The sequence below is a fragment of the Sminthopsis crassicaudata genome, chromosome 3 (assembly GCF_048593235.1).
Source record: "Sminthopsis crassicaudata isolate SCR6 chromosome 3, ASM4859323v1, whole genome shotgun sequence".
In the NCBI taxonomy this organism is placed as follows: domain Eukaryota; kingdom Metazoa; phylum Chordata; class Mammalia; order Dasyuromorphia; family Dasyuridae; genus Sminthopsis; species Sminthopsis crassicaudata.
In genome coordinates, this window is record NC_133619.1 from 558,259,849 (window position 1) to 558,277,659 (window position 17,811).

Consider the following 17,811-nt stretch of genomic DNA (forward strand, 5'->3'; position numbering starts at 1 on the left):
ATTGACATGGGGTGGGGAGGGGTTGTGATCTGCATCCCTGGAGAGAACAGCTATCATTGAATTCAAGGATGCCTTGGAGTATTTGGAATGTAATGGTAGCAATGGTATTGTAGGTAGCATTTACAACATTTGAAAGTATTTTCCTTAAAATAACTCTTCATTTTGCTGCTGATAAAATTGATGCCCGATGGGTAGCATAGACAAATGCAGAGAATCTAAGAGTTTGAAGAGGTCTCAGAAGTCCTTCATCCAACCATTACTTAAAACATGAATATTATTCCAATGAATATGTTTATCAAATTCATTCTTGTCCTTGGAAAAATTTTTGTGGTTTGATATATAAGCAGTGATCAAAGCAATAAAACACAGACAGAAAGTTAGCATAGGAAATAGTGTATATACTAAACTCAGAGTGAGAAAGACCAGAGTTCAAATACCTCCTCAAGTATTGACTGTCTGTTTGTTCTTGGTCAAGTCACTTAAATTGTTAGCTTCAGGTCCCTCATCTATAATGATATAATATAATATAATATAATATAATATAATATAATATAATATAATATAATATAATATAATATAATATAATATAATATAATATAATATAATTAATATAATAATAGCATCTTTCTCACAGACTTTTAAAAGTCAAATAAAATAACACATGCAATGTACTTTGTAAGTCTTGAAACATCATATTCCTTAGCTAATATTATTATTTCTGAAAAAATAACTGAACAAATTGCTTCATGTAAATGCAAGTAAGAAGTTCACTAATGATTGCCTCTTGCATTCATTAATTCAATCATGCATCCAATTAATCAATACTCATTGAATGTCAACTTTGTGCATAGCAGCATGCCATGCATACCAAGATGCTGGGAGGATATCATAATATTGCAAATTGTACTTTTGTAGGATCAACACTGTTATTTTATAGATAAAGAAACTTAAATTTATGAGAATGAAATAATTTCCCTAAATCATAACAGGCAACAAATTAAAGAGATGGAATTTAAACTCAAAACTCAGGTATTCTGACTACAAGTCCAGTGTTCTCTGTTCCTACCTCTAGGAACTTCCATTAGAGCTATATGTATATTGTCTCAGATACATATACAAATGATAAGTAACAAGGGAAGGCAGTGTGGGATTAAGAGTTAAAATGAGTGTTGTAATATAGACAATTAAGGCAACATGGTTTTTGTCAGAGAGAATAACAATAAGAATTGAATTAGTTAAGAAGTCTTAGGGGAAGATGGAGGGTCTTGAGCTAAACTTTAACTGGTACGTTGAGGAAATAGGAAGAGAGGAGTTTTAAATAATCAATCAATCAACCAATCAACACAGATTTATTGTGTGCTCACTCAGTTCCAAGGATTGGGATAGATACCAGGCATATAAAAATAAAAGTGAAGATATTCCCTGCCTTCAAGAACTTATAGTCTAACTGGAGAAGACAATATATACAGTGTATGTATATACATATAAATATATGTATATATTTACATATATACTTGTGCACACACATACACATATACACATACATATACATGTATATTATACAAAATCGAGGATATTTTTAGAGAAAGGCACTAAAAATGAAGAGTATCAAGAAAGGCTTCCTTTAGTACAGGGAAAGGCACTAAAAATGAAGAGTATCAAGGAAGACTTCCTTTAGTGGGGGAACTTTTTTCTGTCAAGGGTCATTTAGATATTTTTGAAGAAGTTGTGGGCCAAACAAAATTATCAAGTTATAGAACTGAAGCAGTGGGAAGTTGTACTTTGTTTTCAGCTCATTGCCTGTGGTTGATTTCATGGATCTTATGAACTGAGAGCTGAATGTTCCCCATCCTTGATCTAGAAAGTAGGGAATCACCTAACCTTGAAGGAAATCAGAGGAGGAGTATATTCCAGGGATGGGAAAGAGCTTGTTCAAAGGCACTGAGACAAGAGATGGAGTGTCATTTATGAGGAGCAGGAAGGACATTTTGGCTGCATTGCAGTGTGTATATAAAGCAGTAATGTGGAATCAACCTAGAAAAGAAAGTTTGTTCTGTGCCAAACAGAAGAGCTGATATTAGATCATGGTGACAATAGGAAGCTACTAGAGTTTTTTGGATGGTGACATATGTGTCTTTATTGGAGAGAAAGGGAGAAAAAGCATAAGTAAATAGGCTGCCTGGACAAAACAAGTCACAGATTCTCTTAACTTAAAACAAAACAAAACAAAACAAAAAACCAAAAAACTTCACAAGTTAGTTTAGCCCATGGCTAACCAGGATACCCTTTCGTGCACTTCTGGGAAGTAATTCTAAAATTTCAGCTAGAAAAGTCCAGGAAGGGTAACCAACTACAAAAGAGTCAGAATCTTATTTAAAGCAGAATTGTCAAACATACATGTGACTTATAGCACTCCTCAATACTGATGAATGCACTACATCTTATATGATTTTAATTTAAGAGGTGATGATAATAATGAAAAAGAAACATGATTTTCTCAGTCAATATGGGTCTATTTCTATTTCATTTTGACAGTAGTGAGTTAGAAGATCAAGTAGTATCCTTAGATTCAAGAAAAGTTGTTTTTAGATATTGTCATCAACACTCAGATGTGTGATGCTATTTAATCTCTCTGATACTCAGTTTATTAATCTGTAAAATGTATAGAATAATAGTAGCTGCCTCACTGGTCTATTTGTATGGCTCAAATAAAATGATGTATGTAAAGAATTTTGCAAATTTGAAAGTGCTATATGTATTACTTATTACTAATCAATATTTATTATTTTTTATTGTTTGTTATAACTTTCAGAGGCAGCAAGTTCTACTTTTGGAGAGTTGTAGGTTGCTTTTTGATATCTTGTGTACACATTGTTCTTGGTTCAGTTCTCTGGGATCAGGCAGAAAAAGCAGCTATTTCAAGTACAAGAGTATATGGAGATGATTTTGAATGGACACAGAGAGGCTAGATTTTAAAGGTCTTGAAGGTCTAAATAAGAAGTTTTCATTTCAATGGTAAAACTATAGAATTTTAGGGATCTTAGAGATCTTAAAATCTAAGTTGTTCATTTACAGATAAGGAAACTGAGGCTCAAAAAAGTGAAATGATAAATTAAAGGCAGAACCAGAGAACTAGAGCCTGGGTCTGTTGATTGTCATTTCAGTGTGTTTGTCATATGCTACTATTTTTTTATGAATAATCAGAAATAAAGATTGATTATAACCTCTATTCACATCAGGAAAGAGAAAATAACCATCCTTGCAAAACTACAATGAGTGGGAAACATGGATATTTCCTAAGATTGTTCATTTTTGCTTGAGAATTGCAAATAATGTTATTTACCATCTGATAGATTTTTTTTAAAGCAAGAAATTTCAAAACTTTTCAGTGTTCATAGCATGGTGCTATTACATTTCAAGCATTCTTCAAGTTATAGTTGTCTCCTTCCAAATAATCTAAGAAATTTTTTATTTTTCCCCTGCCCTAGGTACTTTTCACCAGAGTTCCTAGCTGAACAGGTTGTTGGCATGAGAGGAAAAAGTCTTAATTTCACTCAGACTTAACCCTAGAACTGAAAAACAAAAACAAAAAACAAATTTAACTAATAAAGAAAACACTCATGATCTACTCCAGATTTCATGTCTATTTTGCTCAGTATGTTATGAAAAATTTGGGGATTTGGACAAATGAAGAATTTTAGAAAGAAAGTATGATGGAAAAGAGATGTAAGTTTTTTTCTAATCTCATTCTTAGCAGGAAGTCAGGAGTGTGGGTTAGAAAGGGTAATATGCCTTTACTTTCCAAATAAACATATTCGAGGGAAAGAGTGAAGAGAGAAAAGAGTAAGACTTTGGTGTAAAAGCAGAAAAAATCATAGGATTATAGTTTTTGATTTAAGGGACCTTTTCCTAGACCAAACCCCTTATTTTATAGATGAGGAAATTGAGACCTAGAGAAATGAATTCATGCAAAAACAATTATACGATGATCAATTCTGATGGACATGGCTCTCTTCAGTAATGAGATGATCCAGACCAGTCCCAGTGTTCTTTTGATAAAGAAAGCCATCTACACCTAGAGAAAGGACTGTGGGAATTGAATGTGGTTCACAAAATTTTCACTCTTTTTGTTGTTTGCTTGCATATTATTTTCTTTCTCATTTTTTCCTGTTTGATTTGATTTTTCTTGTGCAGCATGATAATTAAGGAGCCCAACACTGCATTGTGTTTCCTATCTCTAGCAGGAGACAAATACATCTGGAGCAGGCAAATTGATGTGAAGAGAATTAGTTACCTGAAGAATAAGGCAGCTTCAAGGACCATAGCTAATATTTATGCTGTGTGCCAGGTGCTTTATAAGTTATATCATTTGATTCTCATTCTCATAACAACTCCAGGAGGTGGATACTATTATTATCACCATTTTACATATGAGGAATCCTAGGCAAACAGAGGTTAAATGACTTGTCCAGGGTCACATAGCTAGTAAGTATCTGAGGTCAAATTTAAACTCAGGTCATCCTGACGCCAGACCCAGCATTCTAATTGTGTCACCTAACTGCCCCCTAGAATACATTTTGTGGCAAAGATAATATGAATGAAGGACTTTCAGCACTAGTAGCTGTAAGTTACTCCTTTGCTGCACACATATCCCTATATGTGTATCTAATTGCTATCCACTCTAAATATCAGCCCATTCTTCCCATGGATCTGTGTCTTACATAGAAGAAGATTGTAGGGATGATATTTTGCATCAACTGTTCTTACAATACTATCATAATAAATATCTTTGCCTAAAACTACATCAACTTGCTAATGGTGAGTAGTAAAAGTAGTCATCCATAAGGTTACACCTGGCCCAAGGGATTCTATGCTGATATTTAAATACACATCTTATTTCAAAGGTATTAATCTATTTTCCATATCCTATTTAACTATACTGATTTTGTTCCCAATTGATAATCAGAAATGTATTACATTGTATAAATTCTTATTTGAATTTATTTCCATGTAATGCATTCTTTTGCTATATTTTCCTTTACTATGATGGCAAAAGTATTATCAGAATATCAAAACAAAAATGGCTATAAGATATAAAAAAATCTGGTATACAGTCTTTGAAAGTACCCACAAGAGTTATAAAGATAAAATTACAAAACACTCTTTAAAATAATTAAATAACTGGAGGGATATTCAGTCAACATTGCTCCTCTGATCCAATATAATATAATCATACTATCTAAATTAATTTACAGATTTACTGCTTTAACAAATAAATTACAGAGAGAATATATTTAGAACCAAGCAAAATAAGAATAAAATTCATTTAGTGAAGATAAGTTTTAGAGTCTCAAGGGAAATCATGGGAAAAAAGGAATGAAAGCAGAATAGCACTTCCAGACTTTATATCTTATTCTAAGGCAAAAACAGAAAAAAACAAAAAAAAAAACCCAAAACAAATAAAAAAAAAACAAAAAACAACACCCCCAAATAAAACAAAAACAAAAACAAAAGCCCAAACTTATTTCATACTGGTTAAAATATAGAAAAGCAAATCACTGGAAGACAGTAGATAAGGAAGAATCAGAAGTAATTGGATTCAGTAAGACTGAGAACATTATTTTTTTGGAGAAGAAATACTTATTTGACAAGAATTGATGAGAAAAACTGACAGATTAAATTGGGTTTAGATCTAATTACATGAAGTACCAAATTATACTCCAAATGGATACATATACTGAATATTAAAAATAATATCATTAAAAAATTTAAAAAGAATCTGATCAGATATTTTTCAAAGTGATGATCTGGGCAGGAATTCTTATCTAAAATAACAAAAACTTTTGCATAAATAAGATTAATGCACCATGGGTTAAATTTTTTTCTTATGATCATTAATAGTATACATTTCACTTTTAAAGAAGCACTTAAGAACATAATTTAAAACATATATATATATATATACATATATGTGTATATATGTATATATACACATATATATTCTAGATTTCAGACCCTTATCTGACATCCAAGAAAAAAATCTTTGCAATAAAAACATTTGATAAGGATCTGATATTTGGAATCTATATAGAATTAAAACAAAATGTCAGGGACCAAAAGTAATTCCCCAAAGAGGAGTGATCAAAGCTTATACACAAATGCTTCTTAAAGGAAGAACTGTACACTATTAATGATTATATGAAAAAAATGCTTTAAAGCCTTAAAGGGAATATAAAATGAAAAGCACATTAATATATTACTGTGACACTTTGGTCCAATCATCTAGAACAGCAATTTTTAATTATAGAAGAAAGTGGTTAAATGCCTATACATTTTGATACAAAGATCATACCATAAGTCAGTCCATTATAAAAATAAGGTTCCATATAAACCATAATATTTATAGTAGTATTTTTTCATAGTAACAAAGAGCTGGGGAAAAACTTGATGCAAAAAATTTAAAAACAAATTATTATAAATGAAGATAAATGGCATTATAAGTAACAATGATATTAGGACTATAGAGAGCCATAGGAAAATTTACATGAACTGATACAAAGTAGAGTTAGTAGAACAAAGAAAGATTAAAAAGATGAGTATAACAATTTAAGTAAAAACATGATCAATAACAAAAACCAACCAAAACAGAAAACTGATCATTTATAATGGCCAAGTTTGGTCCCAAAGAAGAGACATGATTCACCTCTCTCTCCATGCTTTGCAAAAATAGGAAAATATGGGTATGTAATATTACATGTAATGTTAGACTTAGTTGTATGTTGGTTACTCTTTTTAAAATATATTCTCTCTCTTCCTCCTCTATCTCTATCTCTTTTTTCTCTGTCTCCATCTCTCAGTCTCTCTGCCTTTGTTTCTGTCTCTCTGTTTTCCCCTCTCCTTCTCTCTCTCTATCTCCTTCTCTGTCTCTCTCTGCCTCTCCCTCCCTCCCTCCTTTCCTCCCTCTTCTCTCTCTCTCTCTCTCTCTCTTTCTCTCTCTCTCTCTGTATCTCCTTCTCTCCCTGTCTCTCTCTCTCTCTCTGTGTCTCTCTCTGTCTCTGTCTCTTTGTCTCTCTGTCTCCATATCTCTCTCTCATTTTCTCTCTAATATTTCATTTTTTAAATTTAATTTTAATTTTAGAATCTGGAGGGGCAAGGGAGACTGGTATTTTGTACAATATATTCCTGGTTCTGCTTGTTTTGCTTAGCATCTGTTCATGTAAATCTTACCAGGCCTTTCTACAATCAGCTTGTTCACCATTTTTTATAGAACAATAATATTCCATTACCTTCATGTAATACAGCTTGTTCAGCCAATCCCCAATTGATGGACATCCACTTCTTTTCCAATTCTTTGCTACCACAAAAAGAGCTCCTACAAGTATTTTTGCACAGGGGGGTCCTTTTCCCTCCTTTTAAGATTTTCTTGGGATACAGACTCAGTAATGGCACGTCTAGGTCAAAGGATATGCACAATTTTATAACCCTTTGGGCATAGTTCCAGATTGCTCTCTAGAATGGTAGGATCATTCAGAACTCCATCAACAATGCGTGTGCCAGTTTTCCCACATACTCTCCAATATTTATCATTATCTTTTCCTATCATCTTAGCCAATCTGAAAAGTATGAGATGGTACCACAGAGTTATTTTAACTTGCGTTTCTCTAATCAATAGTGATTTACAACAATTTTTTATATTATTATAAATGGCTTTAATTTCATCATCTGAAAATAATCTAGTCATATCCTTTGACCATTTATCATTTGGGGAATCAGTCATCATATCTTAAAGAATAATAATGTTTCATTATATTCAGTTATCAATTTGTTAAGTCACTCACCATCAGATGGGTATCTATTTTTTCTATTCTTTGCTACAATTAAGCTGTTATTATATTTGAATGTATATGAGGAATTTCTTTAATAATGGATCTTTTTGGGATGTGTACTTACAACCTTTGGATGAAAGGTAATGTACATTTTAGTCTTTTTATTTATATAAATATAGATTACGTTCCAAAATAGTTGCACTAATTCACAACTACTATTGCTGGCTTTTTTGTCATCTTTGTCAATTTTCTGGGTATAAAGTAAAACTTTAGAATTTTGTTGATATGAATTTCACCATTAATGATTTGGGGCATTTTTTCACATTTGTTAATAATTCTTTTGAGAATTGTTTTCCCTGACACTTTTTGGTTTCTACTGGGAATGGATTTAGGCTTATTTATTTCTATTAGTTGTTTATATATCTTAGATACCAAGCATCCAAGAAATATGATGATTTTTTTGGTTATATTTTAAAGCTTCCATTCTTATTCTAACAAACATTAATTTTTTACAGAAGCATTTTACTTTCATGTAATTAAGATTACCTATTTTTTTCTTATGTAATTGATTCTATCTCTTGTTTAAGATTACATTTTTTACTGATAGCAGTAAAACATATGTAATACAAATTTATTCTAATTATTTAATTGTATGAATTTGAATATTCAGTCAATACATATGCTTGAATTTGTTGTGTCATATAATGTAAGCAGGGACAGCTAAATGGTACAAAAGATAGAGTGCCAAGCCTGGAATGAAGAATATCTGAGTTCATATCCAACCTCAGATACTTACTAGCTGTATGAGTATACACAAATGACTTACCTCTATTTGCCTCTATTCACTACTTTATAAAATGAATTGGATAACACCAATTTAGTCTTTGCCAAGAAAAGTCCAAAGCAAGTCACAAAGACTAATACATGACTGAAATGACTGGAAAACAATATAGAATAAAATGGTGGTTTTAAGCCTAGTTTCTTCCAAAATAGTTTTCCCAGAGATTCTTATTAAATTCAGTTATTCTTAAGAGATTTATATTTTGGTGCTTAACTAGTGTTGGCCCATTGAGTTTTATTATTTCTGATTTTCCATCATCTAATTCATTTCATTGATCTACTTGAATATCTTTAAATCAGATCAGATGTTTTTGATGCTGGTTTATAATATAGTTTAATATGTGGAAATATTATTCATCATTTTTTTCAACTTTTTTGTTGTCCTAAAATAGCTAATTTTAATTAATAATTAATAATTTCAATTTAAATATGTTGTTTCTCAAAAAAAAATTATTTTGTCAAGTTTTGTAATTTGATTTCTATAACATGACAATTGTAAAGTCATCTTCGTAGTAGCATTGTCATTGGCATTTTCTTAAATGGCATAGACATAAGGACTAAATATTCTTGCAGTTATTTAAATTTCTCTTTAAAGAGCATTTTGTAATGGAATATGAAAGGCCAAGGTCACCTACTGCATCCTGAGCCATTACTATTTGCTGATCATCTTGACTTTTATCTTGCTATGGGCATTTGATGACTGGAAGAGACAGTGAAGCTAATAACTTAGTTCAGCTCTGCCTCCCTTAAATTTATTTCACATAAAAATTAATCACCCTTGTGATTCATGGTTGTGATCTTAGAGATTGAAGGATGAACAACAATGGAATATATACAAGTATTTCGTATATATTTTCATAGATTTATCTTCAAATATTTTATATATTTTGTAGTTAATTTGAATGTGATTTTTCTTTCTATTATTGCCCCTTGGATTTTGTTATTATTATAAAGAAATGTTATTGAACTTTGTGAATTTTTTTTGTAGCCCTGAAATCTAGTGTTTCAATTGATATCTTTGTTGATTTTCCAGGATTTTCGAAGTGAACAGTCATTATCAAATAAGTATAGTTTTATCACCTTTTAAACTAGCTTTATACTTGAAATTTATTTCTCTTTTAGCTGCTATTGTTAGAATTTCTGTATCTATACCAACAATGCTAAGGCAAATGGATATCCTTCATTTACTGAGAAATTTTCCAATGAATTGTCATTGAACGTGATGTTGTAATGCCAGAGAAACTGAGGCAATATAGAGATTAGAGAGTTTTTAATATTTTATTTGGATTTCTGAGAGGAAGAGATAGAAGGCAGAGCAGAATCCATTCCGCCTTCAGGGCTGAATTAGACTTTCATCTCAAAGAATCCAGCAATGAATTTGAAATTCCAGAGATTCTTTATAGGGTTTTAGTGATAAGGGAGAACAAAGACAGAAAGGGGGAGGCAGAGTGAGCACTGGGCATTCAGATAAGTTGGGAAGGTCTAGAGCCATGATGTCTAAAATAGAGCTTCCCCTTAGCCGAGATTAAACATTTACACGTTATAACTTTAGTATAGCCAGACCCTAATGGTAAGGAGAAGGGGTTGCAACCAGGGGGATTGAGGCAGAACAATTCAAGGAACTAAGGCAGAACAATTTAGGGAAACTGAGACAGGACAATTAAGCAAACTGAGGCAGGACAATAAAAGGAATGGTTGACTGATTTAATGTAATGTTCTTTTGTTTCAGTTTTCTTAGGGTCTCTGAGAGCAGCCTTAGTTTCAGTTCAGTAATCACCACCAGAGTCATCAGGTGTTAAAGTCCAAATCCTTTATCTCTTTCAAAGTCCTATTTCTTTCACTTGGGGCTCAGCTAGTTTTCTTATAGGCCTACCTCTTTCCTTGGTTCTAAGAACTTGAGCTCCTGACACCAGTCCTTTGCCTCTGCCAGCTTCTCCAATGAATCCTGGCTAAGGCTCCTAGTTTATATGCTCTACACTGAATATAAACAAATGATTATATCACTAGGAAACCATTATTTGTTGTAGGATTAAATCAATGCTAAATTAGATTTAACTATTGTGTCCTCAATTCCACTTTTAGTACTCTGTTTCAAGTTCTGAGTTCTGGCCCATAACATCTCCTGCTTTCTTTTGTTTTTAGAACATGACTTTTCAGGGAGGTGAGAACCCCCAAAAAAGAGATGATCATGCCTTTCCTGACTGCTCAAAAAAGGGGTGAAAACACCATAAAATTGGTGATCACACCCTTCAAGAAGGGAGATGAAAACACCAAAGGAAATGGGAAATCAAATCAGATTAGCAGGTTTCTAAAGGGTCTCATTTGAAACAGGTATACATAAATCCATTAATATGGGAGTTATTACACAGAATTACATAAAATTACATAAGCACATAATAACATAAGCTAGAAGTGATGTGACAAATAACACGAATCAACATGAGGAACTATACATGTCCTTAAGTCCTAGAAATAGTCCAAAAGTAATCTGTTGTCCATTACTCCATGTATGTAGGTAATTCAATGATTCCTGCAAGTTTTGACAATTGTCCTTTCATATTGGCCATTCATATTCCATTACAAAGTGCTCTTTAAAGAGCAATTTCAATAACTGCAAGAATATTTAGTCTTTATGGCTATGCCATTTAAGAAAATGCCAATGACAATGCTACCAAGATGACTTTACAATTGCCAAAACTTGCAGGAATCACTGGATTCCCTACAAACATGAAGTCCTGTATCAGTCTTATATCTCAGGAAATCCAAGGATTCCTGCAGGTTTTGAAGTCCTGCAACAGTCTCATTGACAGCCAAGCTCTTTCAGTGTCAGAGGTTTCTTAGTTCTTCTTTGTTTTGAGGTTTTTCTCTTTTTCTGTCTTTTCCAGGTGTTCATTGGCACCCCTCTGATTCCTTCTCCATCTGCAGAAATATAAGCAAACCCTTTATCCCAAGTAGTTAATCTATCTAGTCCCTTCTATTTACCACTTTCTAAATCTCTCCTCATCACCTGGAGCTGCTCGCACTGGACACTGCCCTTCTGTTAGGTTAAAAAGCCTATATTACCCCCAATTGTAATCCCTTTCTGCTATCTCATTGTTTTTTGGCTGATTGATCATGTAAGCATCCTGATTTTCTAAAGACTCCCTGGGTGTAAACTCGGCTGCCATCATGCCCCACCTGTTTTTTTGTTTGAGGTCTTAGAGCTTGGCTCCATTTCTCATTTCTCTGGGCTAATCTACAGTCTGAGGCCCAGTGGAAACCTCGGTTGCATTTTGGACATAGGGTTTTGAGTCTTATTCTCTCACCCTGTCCTCTCACTCTATCTCTATATCTACATTGGACTTTCAGATGTCCAATTTTTCCACACTGAAAGAATTTTTTTTCCTTTGGTAAAGCAGCAAGGGACATCTTCATAATATTTTATTTTTCATTTAAAGTAAAAGGAGAACAATAAAGTAAAATGAGTTGATTTTTTTTGCTATTAAGGGATTAAAAAGCTAGAAGTTCTTAGTTTACTAAAATTTATGTTCTGCAGAAACATTTTAAAATTAAAATAGTGATCCTCCTAAAATGATATTTTATTCAAATAAGAGAATGTTTGTAAAGTATTGTGCATATTTTATTTGGTCTCTACACTGTTCTTATCTTCAATTGTATATTTTTTTTCTTCCATTGCATATTTTTTTTTCACACTGAAAGCATTGACGAATCTCTCTAGAAGTCCCTTGCCAAGAGGGACCCTGTATTTCCATGTTCATCTTCATAGCCTGGGTATAATAAATATTTATGCCCACTGTGACACAGCATCTTATGATCTCCTCTAAAGGAGCATCTTTGTGTAGTCCCTATATAATTCTTCTGCAAACCTCATTAGCATTTTCCTTAGCCAGATGTCTGGTCATTAATTTGTAGCTGCATTTTCTCCAATGGTTCTTGTGACAGCTGTTTGCAAATGTCCCACAAAATCAGCAAAAGGTTCATTGGGACCTTGCTCTATTTTTGTGAAGGCTTCCCCTTGATCTTTTCTTGGGAGGGACCCCCAATGCTTTGATTGCAGCAGTAGCAATTTGCTCATACACTGCTATGGGGTAATTAGTCTATGCTGAATTGTCTGCATACTGACCTTCATCTGCTAGTTGGTCAAAGGTGACTTGTAGTATATTGACTCCAATTTGCTTATTGCATTGGGCTTAAATCCTACATAACTCACTAAATTTGGAAAGCCACAAGTTTCGTCCAGGTTCTAAACATGTTCTTGTTATGGATTCACAAACACCAAGGGTTAAGATTTCATAAGCCAGATTCTCTAGTAACATCTTTAACATAAGCTGATGTAGCCTCATAAAGAGTGCAACCCCTTTTCAAATCCTTAATTTTTTCCATATTAAAAGGAGTGTATCTTCTCCTTTGTTGACCTGAAGAGTCAATCTCTTCAATCACAGGTATGCATTTATTTTTAAATCAGATAGATCTTGTCCTTCATTTTTTGCTTTAACCAATGCTTTTTTGTAATCTTATCATAGGCTGCTTCATAGGTGGTGCTGATTGTATTACTGCCTCAGCCCCTCTTCCTTTTCCCTCCACCCATGAAGGGTTAATTAGGGGTGGGTAGGTCATGAAATGGGGAACGCCCTACTGGCTTCTGCTGTGAAACACCACACTCAGAATTGTACTTAACTCTTTTCTTGTCTAATTCTTCATCCTTTTCACTCTTCCCCCCTCTCTTGATCTTTCTTCTTTTTCCTTATCCTATAACTTATATAATTTCCTAAAGCCAGTTGTATTAAGTTAAATGTATAAAGTGTTTCTTAGGTCTATAATCACTGTAGCATTCACATAGTTGCTCTCCTATTAATTTCCACTCATCTGAATTTAATTATTTTTCCTTAGAGAACTGAGGAGATATGCATTGTAATGTTTGTAAAAGTTCAATGATCTGTTCCCAAGTTACAATCAAACCTTGACTTTTGATAGTTTAACCAAGCTTTCAACAAATTTTCCTTTCAGTGGAGAAATCTCCTTTCTAAACATTTGTCCCATTTTAACTGGAATACTACTTTAGTCCCTTTACAAAGTTTCCTTCTTGTACTCACCCTAATTTCACAGATGTAGGTTCTTGGTCCCTACCAAAATGTAATGTTCTCTGTTTTGGTTTTCTTGGGGTCTCTGGGAGCAGCCTTCATTTCAGTTCAGTAATCACCACAAGTGCAGCCAGAGATTAAGGTCCAAATCCTTTATTGTCTCTTTCCAAGTCTTATCTCTTTTCCTGGGGCTTAGCTGGTTTTCTTAAAAGCCTATCCCTCTCCTTTGTTCTGAGAGCTTGAACTCCTGACACCAGTTCTTTGTGTTCTCTGCTTCTGCCAGCTTCTTGAGGTTCTCCTGAATGTGTCTTGGTTTCTTTGGGAGAGGCAGGAGGACCACCACCATGGTCTCTGTCTTCCAGTTCTGATTCTGGCTGAGTTTGTCCAAGCTTATATGCTTTCTTATCAAAGGTGTGAATCTTGTAGAACAGTAGTAAATACATGTACTGAACTAGAGAATTGTAAAGCACCATGCTAAACAACCATAGTTTCTATCAATTCCACTGACTTAGCACTTTGTTTCAAGTTCTGGCCCATAAGGGTTTAAGATAAAAACTTTATGATAGCAAAAAAAAAAAAAAAAAAAAATCTCTTTGTGACTATATTTTGTGCAGTTTTTTAAAAAAGCATATAGTTGACATTTTTCATCTATTTGACTTTTCTTCTGTGGATTAATAGGACAAATTATCTTTCATGAATACAGATCTCATGAAGGAGGTTCTACTATGTCTCAGCTTAATATAATTAGTACAAGGTCTTTACAAACAAAAGAATGCAGAGAACCTAACTACTAGGAATCCCTCTTTGACCTGCCAGTTAGATCTTTTCCATTACAGTAGGGAATACTTTGATTGAGCATGTATCTTTCTGTTCAATGCCTCAAATAATGTTTATTATCATTAAGATTATTTAATAGTCTTTATCTTGATGGATAAATTAGAGATGCTTTGTTATAAAAGTTTCTGTAACATAGATTTTGGTTTTTTTGTCTTGTTGCTGTTAAGTAATTTCAGTTGAATTCATAATCCTATTTTCAGTGTTCTTGAAAAAGATATTGAGGTAGTTTCCATTTCCTTCGCCAACTCATTTTTGCAAATGAAAAGGTTGTTATTTGCTCAGAGTCATATAGCCAGTAAGTGTCTGAGACCAGATTTCTATTCAAAAAAGAAGAGTCTTCTTGTCTCCAGAGTACTCTCACAATTTTATTACCTTCATCTATACAATGAAGTGAGCTCTACCATATGAATATTTGATACAATATGGCTGCTTTTCCTTTTTTTTTCTTTAGTACCATTTTTATTTCCTCCATTAAGTACTTCAAGCATTATTATTTTAGAGTTTTTTTAAGAGCTAAGGTGTTTCTACTATCCTTGATATATAAAACAATTTGAACTTTTTTTCATATGTTTTCTTTTTTTCTTCTGTTTTTGTCTGTGCATCCTTGGGATGACTTTGCTTATATAAGTATGTGAGTATTTTGCCAAGTTTTGTGTAGACTGGTTTTACTCTCTACTGACTTTATATTTTTTCCATTATTATTATTTGTAGCACAGTGAAAAGATAAAACTAATTTGGCAATCTACTATTAGATTGCAGGTCTATTGCTTCATAATATTAGCTGAACACTATATTATGATAGAAAATTAAAGTGCTATGCCTGAGAAGCATCCACTTGGTTGCTAATGAGGAATGTGACCTTGAGAAGTCATTTAAGCACTCTTAACCTTATTTTCTTTTTATGTAAAAGGAATAATTAGAACATGTGAGGCTGGTCTAGGTGATCTCTAAAGAACCTTTTAGTGCTAAAATTCTATCATTTTATAATTTACACCTTACTAGAGAAAGAAAATAGTTTCCAAGTTCTTTCCTTGCATAGTTCCTTATAGGTATAAAACATTTTAGATCAATGGTTAAAAAGTAATTTAAACTGGGCTTGAAAGAAAGGAGGTAATAGAACTAGAAAAGGTCCAGTTAATAACATTCTTAAATCTATTTTGCAAGTACTTACCTATGAAATCAGGGATTTTTGGGGGGAGAGGGGCATTTTTTTGGATTCCCAAGTGCTTAGTACAGTGCCCATCACATAGTAGATATTTAATGAATGTTATTTGGCTGACTGACTTTTTCAGAACAATAATTGTCCAAGAGACTGTATTCACTAACCATAACAAAGGGCTAATTATTAAAAGAACCGAGTGACATAGTGAATGGAAGCTTGGCAATGGAGTCCTATCCCTATGCATACTGACTGTGTGACTCCTCCCTTCCTCTGACTATGTATGTGATTACAAACTGCAGGGGAGTGGCTAGCCTGTAAAGGTAAAGGGAGTTTCCTATCAGGAATTCTCTATGCTAGTGAAAATACAAATCTTCACTAAAGAAAAATTATGTGCTCATTCATAATACATGTATTATTAATTTCAGAATTATGATGAAGATAACATGAAATTATACATGTTAAGATCTTTGCAAATTTAAATTATTTCATATTTCTTAGGCAGCTAATAGCACTAGAACAAAATATCTGAGAAATATCTGAGTTCATATTCCACTACAGATGTTCGCTATATGTCTTTGGACAAATCACTTGATTGCAATTTTCCTTAGTTTCCTCAACTGTAAAATGGGATAATAATAGCACCTACCCCACAGGACTGTTGTGGGGATCAAATGAGATATTTGTAAAATTGCTTAGCATAGTACATAATATATAGTAGTTGTTATAGGAATATGTGTTCCCTTTACCTTTACCCTTATGTGTCAATTATTTATGTAATAATCATTTTCATATTTGAAAAAATAAATCTCCAAACAAATTACCATCTTAATAGTGTCAGTTCTATCAATCTGATCACGTCTTGCAATTTGTTAGGTACAAAACTTTGTATCTTTCAGTGATAAGTTACACAGTTCTTATTGTTTTCTTGCACAGGTTTAATTGATCACTAAAATTGGTCTCCTTAAGAGTAACTTCTTGTTTCTGCAGACAGTGATATGGTTTTAAATTATTATTTTAAACACCTCCTTCATTTCCATAAATTCAACAGTTATTTAAAAAATGTCAACACAATGCTGACTGAGTTTATGCAGATTTCATTTATGAAGGCTTTTCAATTCCTGTCTTGGATTCTATCTGGCTCCATCAGTATGTAAACTGGTTTTAATTACATTTGGAAAATACAGTGGTGTGTATCTATCTATGAGCCTTTACTACAACTCTTTGAAATGACATGCTTGTTCCAGAATTGATGTGTTTGCCCTGAGATTGTCTATCTTCTACCTACTTTTTAGTGCTAATACTGAGTCCTTTGTTTATGTTTAATTTTGTTTGGGTTTTTGTTAGGATACATTGCATATTGACTACTATATATTACATACTTCTGAAAGTGGATGCTAAAAAGAAAATTGTATAGGTCTTGATTAGTTTAAATGTTTTATTTCTATTTAGCATTGATTTTTGAATTCTAGGAAGTCTTCATGTATTGATCCACAATAATGCCCTTGATTGCTAAAAAATATAAAAATGCCTTGATTGACAGATAACAATTGTAAATGTCAGCTTCATCTTTTGGTTTAATTTGACTTTCAATCACTTCAATTTAATTTGACTTTCAATCAGCTTTCTTGAGTGGGTGTAGGAAAAACTTTATCCTCATCATATCCAGTTTGATATTGTTCAGGTCTTGCCTAGAAGAAGCTAGGTAGCTTGAGATTATGTGGATTTAGTGTTGTTCATGGAGTCAGGAAGATTTCAGTTTATATTTGACTTAGACAATAGCTTATTGGTCCTGGGTGTAAAGGACTGGAATTTTGGAGAAGTATACTTGAAACAAGGATACTTACAACAAGGTGTTAACTCAGTGGAATTGATGAGATGATGGTTCTTTAGCATGGTGATATAATGGTTCTCTAGTTCACACATCCATAGTGTGCTGTAATGATATAATTGTAATAGGGTATTTAAGGGCTCGGAGGACTGGAAATAGAGACATTCCATCTTTGACCATCCTCCTGGTGGCTCTCCTGCCTCCTTCACTCCTCCACTAAGATCAAGACTGGGTCAG